The 9,918-nt window shown below is 35.1% G+C and overlaps 1 long non-coding RNA gene across 1 annotated transcript in view; it reads left to right on the top strand.

The window, feature by feature from the left end:
- The first annotated feature begins 1,160 nt into the window (after nt 1-1,160).
- The window catches only part of LOC145252574 (uncharacterized), a 310,145-nt gene continuing 301,387 nt past the window's right edge, over nt 1,161-9,918 (top strand). The window contains exon 1 of the long non-coding RNA XR_013863621.1: nt 1,161-1,209. This is a non-coding gene — a long non-coding RNA (uncharacterized LOC145252574). The remainder of the gene's footprint in view (nt 1,210-9,918) is intronic.

Raw genomic sequence — 9,918 nt, 5'->3', positions numbered from 1 at the left:
AACTGTTGTTCTCATTTTGGGGTGTTATTCTTACGACGTTTCGACCAATATCATCTCCTATAAATAAAATTGCCCTTGTGGGTTAAAAAAAAAAAAAAGGGTATTTTTACGACCTGCCCAAGCGTAATATAAACACCCCAAACCACCCTATGTTAAGAACGGCTTTCGGAATAAACACCCCCAACCTCCCCATGTTAAGAATGGCTTTCGAAGTTGAAGTGTTTATTCCGAAAGCCGTTCTTAGCATGGGGAAGTGTTTATAATGCGCTGGGCGCTGGCTGGGGCACGTTGTAAAAATTTACCAAAAAAAGAAACGTTCAGTTCAAAAATGCGTATTAAATTCTTGAGTTTGACAAGACTCACCTGAAGAAGGTCGAGGTTTACATCGTCCAAAACGTTGAAAGAATAATTAGTTCGAATAATCCAAATTATGCACAGTATCTTTCATACTCATTATCGGTTTGTTTGTTGTTGTTTTTTTTGTTTTGTTTTGTTTTTTTGTTTTGTTTTTTCTTCTTCGTTATTTCAAGTAAAACCAATTATATCTATTTAACTGCCATGTCGCAATAATGAAAATATCCGGAAATTAAGAAAAATGATGAGGTAAAAAATTTATTATTAATGAAAACAGTTTTCAAAGACAATTAGCGAAAATTAGGTTTTGCTAAATTGATCAAAGATTTTCAGTTTTCAGAAACTAGTTATTTCCCTTTTGTTACAATTAAAACTTGCCGTTTTTTTTTTGTTTGTTTGTTTTTTTTGGTTTATTTGTTTGTTTGTTTGTTTTTTTTTGTCTTTTTGGTTTGTTTGTTTTTTTTGTCTTTTTTTGTTTGTTTGTTTGGTTTGGTTTTTTGAAACTCAATTTTTGCTAATTGTCTTTAAAAACTATTTTTATTATAATAAAATTTCTGCATTATCGTTTTTCGTAATACTTGGATATGTTCATTCATTACTTCGACATGGCAACTAAGTTAAAGTAGATGCCATTAGTTTTACTTGAAATTCAATATTTGGAATTTCGCTATTATATGAAGAAGGAAATTCTTTTTTTTTTCTATTCTTTTTATAAAGATAATTATACTCTTTAAAGTGTTTTACTGCTTTATCCATGTTTTTATTTTTTATTCACTTATTTATTATTTATTTCGTTTTTCATTTCAGTTTTACCGGTCAAATTTCAACGAGGTGGAAACCTCAAGTACCAAATGGGTGAGTAAAGAAAAAAAAGAATTATTTTTCTTCCAAAAGGAAACAAGAGTTATTGCCCTTAGAATGCAGCTTCTAAAAAAAGATATTTTAAATAAAAAAAACTGTTACGAAAGGCATATCAGCCGTCTGGCACTCGTAGCAGATTGGTACTAAAGTATTAAGTGTCAAGGGATGCAGGTTATCAACTCATAATTACAATGCTATCCGTTTCATTTCAATAAATATATGAATATATATATATATATATATATATATATATATATATATATATATATATATATATATATATATATATATATATATATATATATATATGACACCGCCAAAAATGGCCGAGAAATCAAGTTGCTGTTGTTTTTTAAAACGAAATTACATTTATTAAAATCCATTATTTCTGAGTAACTTTTTTTTTTCCAGAAAGATAAAAACCCTGAATTTTATCATATAGAAAACAGAATAATGTAAAACTTTTTCTACTATTTTTAATTAAATTTTAAATGTTAAATTTTCCCAAAAAGTTAACAATTGACATTTTTTGTCTTGCACAAAAAACGTACATAAATATTTTTAAAAAAAGGATTTTGAAATAATTCATTTATTTATTTGTTGTCTAACTAAGATTTAAGGTGATTTTCTATGAGAATATGCAAAAATATTATAAGTACCTGGATTTCAAATAATTCCACTTATTCATATAGGCAACCAGTTACTTCGCGTCGATCTAGACAATGTTTACGTTTGTACTTAATAAAAAGCAAACTATGGAAAACCAAACAGGCCCAAAAAAACTCATTTTTCAGTGACGAAAATTTCAATTTATTATCAACGCTGAGGCTGGCCAGTACCAGATGTGTGACCATTTGTATGAGTTTGGTTTTTAATGTGTATGTGTGTGGGGGCCAGGCTCCCCAAAATGGGGGGGGGGCAATTTAAAGCAGAATAAAAAAAAATTATTTCAGCGCATTTGGTCCACCGTAGTCGAAAGGTGGCAAACATTTTCAAACGGGATCAAAAAAATGATGCTATTTTTAACACAAAGGGCACAATATTTATCGAATTTTTTTTTTGTATCGATTTTTCAAAGCATGGCAGTTTAATAATGGTCATGCATTATTCGGCTCGCAAAAAACAAATTGTTAATTTATTTATCAAAGATTTTAAAATGGCTTTTTTTCGTATAAATATTAAATTTTTTTTTTTTTTTCTTAACTTAAATTAATTATTTTACTTAACATATTCACCGAATTTCACACTTCAAAACTCAAAAGCGGGATAATTAAACACAATCGAAGTTCTGATATTCAGACGTCAAAATAAGGTATGCAAACAATTTTTTGTTTTTCGTTTTTTTTTAATCTATAATCCTGTCCCTTACAACAACACAATATGTTTTGTTCAGATTCAGATGATTATTTTAAGCATATTTGGAACCCCCTCAAAACAAGGGGGGGGGGTTGTAAGCAAAAAAATATATATATATATAAATATCGTTTATGAAAAATAAGTACACTGTTATAAAGTTCATTCTTCTCTTAATAATCGCTGAAAATTTCGTATTGATTGGAAAATTACCTGATTTTTGGTAGATTTTTAAAAAGACGGTCCGTCAAAAAGTAGTTGCCTGCCCCCCCCCCCCAGTTTGAGCGGTGCCTATATATATATATATATATATATATATATATATATATATATATATATATTATATACTAGCATTTCAGCCCGGCGTTGCCCGGGTGTTTGGAGGTGTATGCTAAGCAAAAACAAACAAAAAAAAAAACGGACAATTTTTTAAAAGTTTGACCCCTATTATGACCCCTTAAAATTTATTGTTTTGGGCTCAAGTCGATTTATTAAGTTAGATCCATGTACAAGGAACCTATATCTAAAATTTCAAGTGTTTAGAGTTTGGTAGAGTTCTCAAAGGTCAAATCCTTGAACTTTGACCCCTTAACAGCAAAATTTCTGGCTGAAAACCGATCACATAGATTTTCCCAAATTTTAGTACCCTATATATCAAATTTTGAGTTTGTAGACTGAAAATTTACAGAGTTATTGCGAAGGAAAATGTACACAGACACACAGACACGTTCACTTTTATATGTATATATATATATATATATATATAAACACACGAAGAAACAACGCGAAAAGAAAAATTTTACATACTTGAATTATCTCCCTTGCTACGTTCCTATTTGCATCAGAACCACAGGTAAAATAATTCTGGGCTCGGTGTTGCCACAAACACCAAAACATGAAAAATATCAATTACAAATAATCCAAACCATGGGACCCAGAAGAAAGATCTGGGTGACATGATTGGTGGGTGCTCCTTCGGTAGCCAGCTATGGGGGACCCGGTCGTCATCCTGCGAATGTTGGCCAACTTTCTAGTTTCAGAAACTCAAATAACATGTATGCTGAACAGGTAAGTATAACCTCTAATTTCAGGGAACAAAATGATACCGAACAAACACAGCACAGCCATGATAACCATCAAAAGGAAAAAAAAACAAAGAAAGAAATGGACAACAAAAGAGAATAGACTCGTAATGGAATGCTACTATAGAAGCCATCCTAAATATAGATATAGAGGTTATCGGAAACGAATGAAAGAACTATGGGACCTATCCAGTGACTACCATACGACTGAACAAAGAATTGCGGACAAAGCAAGACTGATACTAAAGAAAGGTTGGCTCTCTAAACTAGAACTAACAGAAATTCAGCGAAAAATAAATGATGAAACTGAACAAGAAGCATCCCCCAATGGAACCGCACGTAGAACAACACCACAAGTTGAAGCCTCACAAGTAAAAACACCAAAGGCTGAGGACCAACAAAGAACGAAGTCTACAAACGTGGAAACCGAGAACAATGAAACAGAACTAACAGAGAATGAAGCAAATGAAATAAATAAAATAATACAGCTGATGAACAAAGAAAAAACAAAGCTCCCATCATTAAGGAACCAAGAGCAGAAGAAATTAAAAACAGAAACAGAGAAGGCTAACAAACTCCTCCCACATATTCTCAACAAATACAATCACAGACTTAAACAACCTGATTTATGGCTGAAAGATATGAAAGTGGCTGAAAGACATGAAAAAAGAGTTACAACAAATCGAAGAAGGAACAGTGAATGAAACCAGCAAGGAAACCCTAAAGAAAACCATAGGAAAAATGGCAAACTGGAGAGCACCAGGGCACAATGGGATACATGCATACTGGTTCAAAAAATTCACAACCTTACATGAAAGGCTAGCCCAAAACCTGAGAAGTTGTATACAGGAAGCAAGCGTACCAGACTGAATGACAAAAGGTAGAACCACACTGCTACAGAAGGACACGGAGAAAGGAACCGTCCCTAGCAACTATAGGCCAATCACGTGCTTACTATGTGGAAGATACTGACAGCACAACTGAGGGAACAAATCTACCACTCCCTGAATAACCTTGGACTCATCCCCGAGGAAGTAGAAAGGATGCCAAAAAGGAAAAAGAGGAACACATGACCTGTTATATATAGATCCTAAAGGAGGTAAAAAGGAGGAGAAAGAATTTAGCCATGGCATGGATCGACTACAAAAAAGTGTACGACAGGATCCCCCAAGCATGGATAATAGAATGCCTAAAAATGTATAAAATACCAAGCGGGATCACCAACGTAATAGAAAATGCAATGAAAACATGGAGACTGGAATTGACAGCTGATGGACAACACATAACAGAAATTAACATACAAAGAGGCATCTTCCAAAGAGACTCACTATCACCGTTACTGTTCATCATAGCCATGATGCCCTTGAACAGTATTCTGAGAAAGTGCCAAGACAGATACAAGTTCTCCAATACAGAGGAAAAAATGAACCACCTGACGTACATGGACGATCTGAAACTTTTTGCAAGGACCGAAAAGGAGCTAGAGACACTAATTAACAGTACCAGGATCTTCAGCCAAGATATCCAAATGGAATTTGGAATGGAAAAGTGTGCACAACTAGTTATAAGAAAGGGAAAACTGGAAACGACAGAAGGCATGGAACTACCCAACCAAACAGAAATGAGGGCACTAGGGGAACAAGACGACTATAAATACTTAGGAATTCTGGAAGCGGACACCATTAGAGCAACAGAAATGAAAGAGAAAATTGGAAAGGAATACCTCAGGAGAACAAGAAAACTCCTGGAAACGAAATTATATAGCAGAAACCTAATAAAAGGCATAAATACATGGGCAGTATCACTAGTAAGATACTCTGGACCGTTTATAGGGTGGACAAAAGAAGAACTGCGACAACTCAACCAGAAAACCAGGAAACTCATGACCATGCATAATGCACTACACCCAAAGGACGATATTGACAGACTTTACGTGAAAAGGAAAGACCGCGGAAGAGGATTGACCTGCATAGAAGACTGTGTGAAGGCACGAAAAAAGAACTAGAAAAATACATAATGCAAAACACTGAAAGGATAATTATGGCAGCAAGAGACACTGAAAAAAACAACAAAACAGAAAACAGAGAGACAAATGACAAAACGAGAAAAGAAAAATGGGAAGAGAAACAACTCCATGGAAGATTCATAAGAATGACAAAAGATGAGAATAACGAAAACACCTGGACATGGATGCGAAAAGGACATATAAACCGAGAAACTGAATCCCTAATAACTGCAGCACAAGATAAGATAACTCGATAAGAACCAACCATATCAAAGCAAGGATCGATAAAACACAAGAATACAGCAAATGCAGACTCTGTGGACAAAGAGACGAAACAATAAACCATATAGTAAGTGAATTCAGCAAACTGGCTCAAAAGGAATACAAAAACAGGCATGACCAAGTGGGGAAGGCGGTACACTGGGAATTGTGCAAACGACTGCATTTTGAATGTACAAACAAATGGTACAAGCATAAACCCGCATCAACACTCAAAAACGAGAACCACAAAATCCTATGGGACATGGACATACAGACGGACAAACCCATCCAAGCAAGAAGACCAGATGGCGTGATAATTAACAAGAAAGAAAAATCCTGTCAAATCGTAGACTCAGCTAACCACAAGGTGAGTATGGAAGAAAAGGAGAAACGAAGCAAATACACAGAGCTAGCCAGAGAGTTAAAAGGGATTTGGATGATGAAGAAAATCAAAATAGTACCGATAATAGTAGGAGCACTAGGAACAATTCCGAAAAACTTTGAAAAAAGAATGTCAAAAATTAGAATCAGAGGAATAACTGCAAAAGTACAACGACTAACGATAATGAAAACGATTGAAATATTAAGGAAAACCCTTGAATGCGGAGAATAATACAAGAAGACAATATAACGAATAAGCGTTACAGGGAATGAAGAACACCGAAGCCGCATATCTACAAGTTATACACCCCCAACATGCATCCCCCCCCCTTTGTTTCATCACCGTTTCCCCCAATAAAAAAGTGATACCAAAGGGCCGAGAAGGGTCAATAAGGACTGAAAGACCGGGGAGCGAGCACCAACCAGATCTTGGCTGGACAAGCACAAAGAGAACTAGGACCTTGGGGAGGCTGAGTGCCACTCAAATTCCAGTATAAACCAATGGCCACTACCAGTGAGAAATCAATGGTAAGAGGCTGTTGCGATGATGCAAATTCATTTGCAAATGCTATCGAAGGAGGTGGAGAGAGCTGGACGTCTGGGGAGACTTGTTGTCACTCAGCCTCCAGAGAACACCACAGGTCTCCAATCAGATCGTTTGTTGACTTGTGTGAAAGCTCCATGTGAGCCAATAATAATAATAATAATAATAATAATAATAATAAGGCACTAAATACAAATGACAACAATAGAAACATCTATGGGAAGGATTGTTTTGATAAGTGCAGGTTGTGTGGTATATCTCTTGAAACAGTGTCACACATTGTTAGTGCGTGTTCTATACTTGCTCAAAAAGAGTACAAACGTTGCGATGACAAAGTTTGTACAAATCTGCACTGGGATTTGTGTCAAAAGTTTTGAATCCAAGTGACAGACAAATGGTACCAACATTACCCAGAAAGAGTAGTGGAAAATGAGGACGTCATGATTCTCTGGGATTTCATGATTCAGTGTGACCGAGAGATAACTCACAGGAAATCGGATTTTATGGTTATAAACAAAAAGACTAATGGATGCTAAATTATTGATGCGACTTGCCCAAACAACATCAACTTAGCAAGCAAGAGGAATGAAAACCTACGGAACTGTCAGAAACTAAATGTGGATATTGCTAGATTGTGGAATAAGAGAACTTCCATTGTGCCAATAATCATAGGTGCGCTTGCCTTAATTCTTGATAATCTTATGGATCTTTGCTGCAGCAAACATCCTACGTCAGACGCTTTCCATCTAACTGACAATCCTCACTAGCTTTGATGTAAAAAGCCTGTTTCTTGAAAGAATAAACCAGTGTAACATATCACAACACCTCCACACAGTAGAGATCCCTAGATGTAAAAGATCTTTCTACTCCAGTAGTTTCTTCCCCAGAACCGCTAGACTCTAGAATTCCATTCTAGGTTCCTGCTTCCCTAACTGTACTGACGTGCAACGTGAACCGACATCTTGCTGCCCAAATCCCTACATAGTGCCCCAGTAGTTGCTGCCCCTGATAGTAGCCCCCTACACCAAAGTGGCAATGTGCCTTGTTTGGGGTGAAAATGTAATAAAAAAAAAAAAATTTTTAAGTTAATGGGATCATCATCATCATCATCATCATCATCATTATTAGCAGGACTCATGGAAATATGTTTTGATGAAGCTGATATTTTTCTGGATATTGCAAAAAATCTTTCTTTTTTTTTTCAGACAGAAACCCCAATAACAACATATAGCAACTATGAGTTTATTAACATTTCTATGAAAATAGTGTCCATTGTATTTTAAATATAAAACTGACCCAAATGAGATAAGTACTAACAAACACTCAAAAAGTAATATTGTGCTACATAGTTCAATACAAATAATAAAATCACATTGTAAGCAACAATCTTTAATTTACTCCTTCAGTCCAGCATCCATTAGTAGACAAAGTTCTTTTATTGTCCTATTTTTTTCGAATGTTCCCTTTTTTTATGTAATGTTTTGCTGACGTCTTTCTTCAATGAAGAACTACTGCATGTCGAAATTACTATGAGTCCCTTCCTTACACTATTGCATACTGATCCTTCGAGAACGAGGCTACATTAAAGGGAGATCACTCGCATATTCTTGTCCAGGGTTTCGGGTTGGCCTTTTTAAAGCCAAATTTTACGAAGCAGTTTCGCCTTCAACATTTGTATATGACCTTTTCAAAACATAATTTACTGTCTAAGAGAAAAACAAGCCGAATATTATATAAATAATAATTTATACATCTACAAAAGTGAGAATGTGCGTGCGTGTAAGGACACTTCTCAACCTATATACTCAATGAAGGTTTGATCTGCAGGCTTGAAATTTGGTATATAAGATAGTCAGACATGTGGAAAAATTTTAATCCATTTTCATCAGGAAAAAAGGGCTATTAATGGGTCCAAATTGAAAAATTGGTGCGTAGGTACTGGACTTTTATCCGTTTTCAACTGTTTCACGACTGTGCATGCACGGTCATGAAACATGATAGCTTCCATATGTTCGGTATAAGTTGGTTTGAAAACACTCTTTAAAAGTCATATCAAGCTGGTGTAATGGACATCGTACTTGACTCACCATCTTTAGGTTTTGGTTTCGATCTCAGCTTGAGTAATTTTTTTTATATATACTTACAAGAATTAAACTGCTTAGAAAAAAACATAATACTCGCATGCACGTGTCTCAGTTTCTTTCCTCTTTTTTATGTCATTTTTTTTAAAAGGAATTTAACATTATTTTTACACCTACAGTATTTCTGTTTATAAGAAATAAGAATTCTGCATTAATTAAAATATAATATTTATGCCGGGTATATCTTCTATTAATGATATTAATCCATGGCTGACATCACATGAAATAGTCATGCAGAACCACGGAAGATGGAAAGACTAAAGATGGAGAAGCACTAACCAGATCTTCATTAGAAGGATGCAAAAAGTACTAGGACCATGGCAAGGCTTATTTTCATCCGAATCCTGGTGGATACTGCAGGTCGGTGTCAGCCAGAAATCAACAGTAAGCTACTGTTGTAATAATGCAAAATCATTTGCAATAGCTATCGAAAAAATTGGAGAGGATAGGAATTGTGGAGAGACTTGTTGTCACTTAGATTCCAGGGAATGACACTAGTTATTGTCAGTAAGTAATCATTGATGATGAGCTGTGTAAACTTCCTAGTGAATACTGAATAATGCCATGAACAACGATACTCGTGTGAATCACAACTTATCAAAAGTGTTAATGCACGTGTGCATGTACATGGAGAGGAGTACCTGAAATAGTTTTGACTAATCTTGGGGAGGAAGAGAGTTTTTAAAGATGTAGTATCTCAGCAGCTAACAAATGATGTAGGCAGTTTGTTCCAGTTCTCAGCAATTCTAGACATGAAAAAAGTCACGGAACACATGCATGTCAACACTAATTAGACATATGGACATCAAAAAAGTGTTCCAGGTTGCTGCTGGCAAGATGTCAGCAAGCCACGTAACTCTCGAACAGACTGAAAAAAAGTTTCTAACATTTAAAACAAGTTGTCTTTGTTAACATGTAAATAAAAAGGAAAATGAA

This window comes from Euprymna scolopes, chromosome 29 (genome assembly GCF_053919585.1).
Source record: "Euprymna scolopes isolate OS-2025 chromosome 29, ASM5391958v1, whole genome shotgun sequence".
Lineage (NCBI taxonomy): Eukaryota > Metazoa > Mollusca > Cephalopoda > Sepiida > Sepiolidae > Euprymna > Euprymna scolopes.
This window is presented reverse-complemented; position numbering and strand designations above follow the sequence as displayed.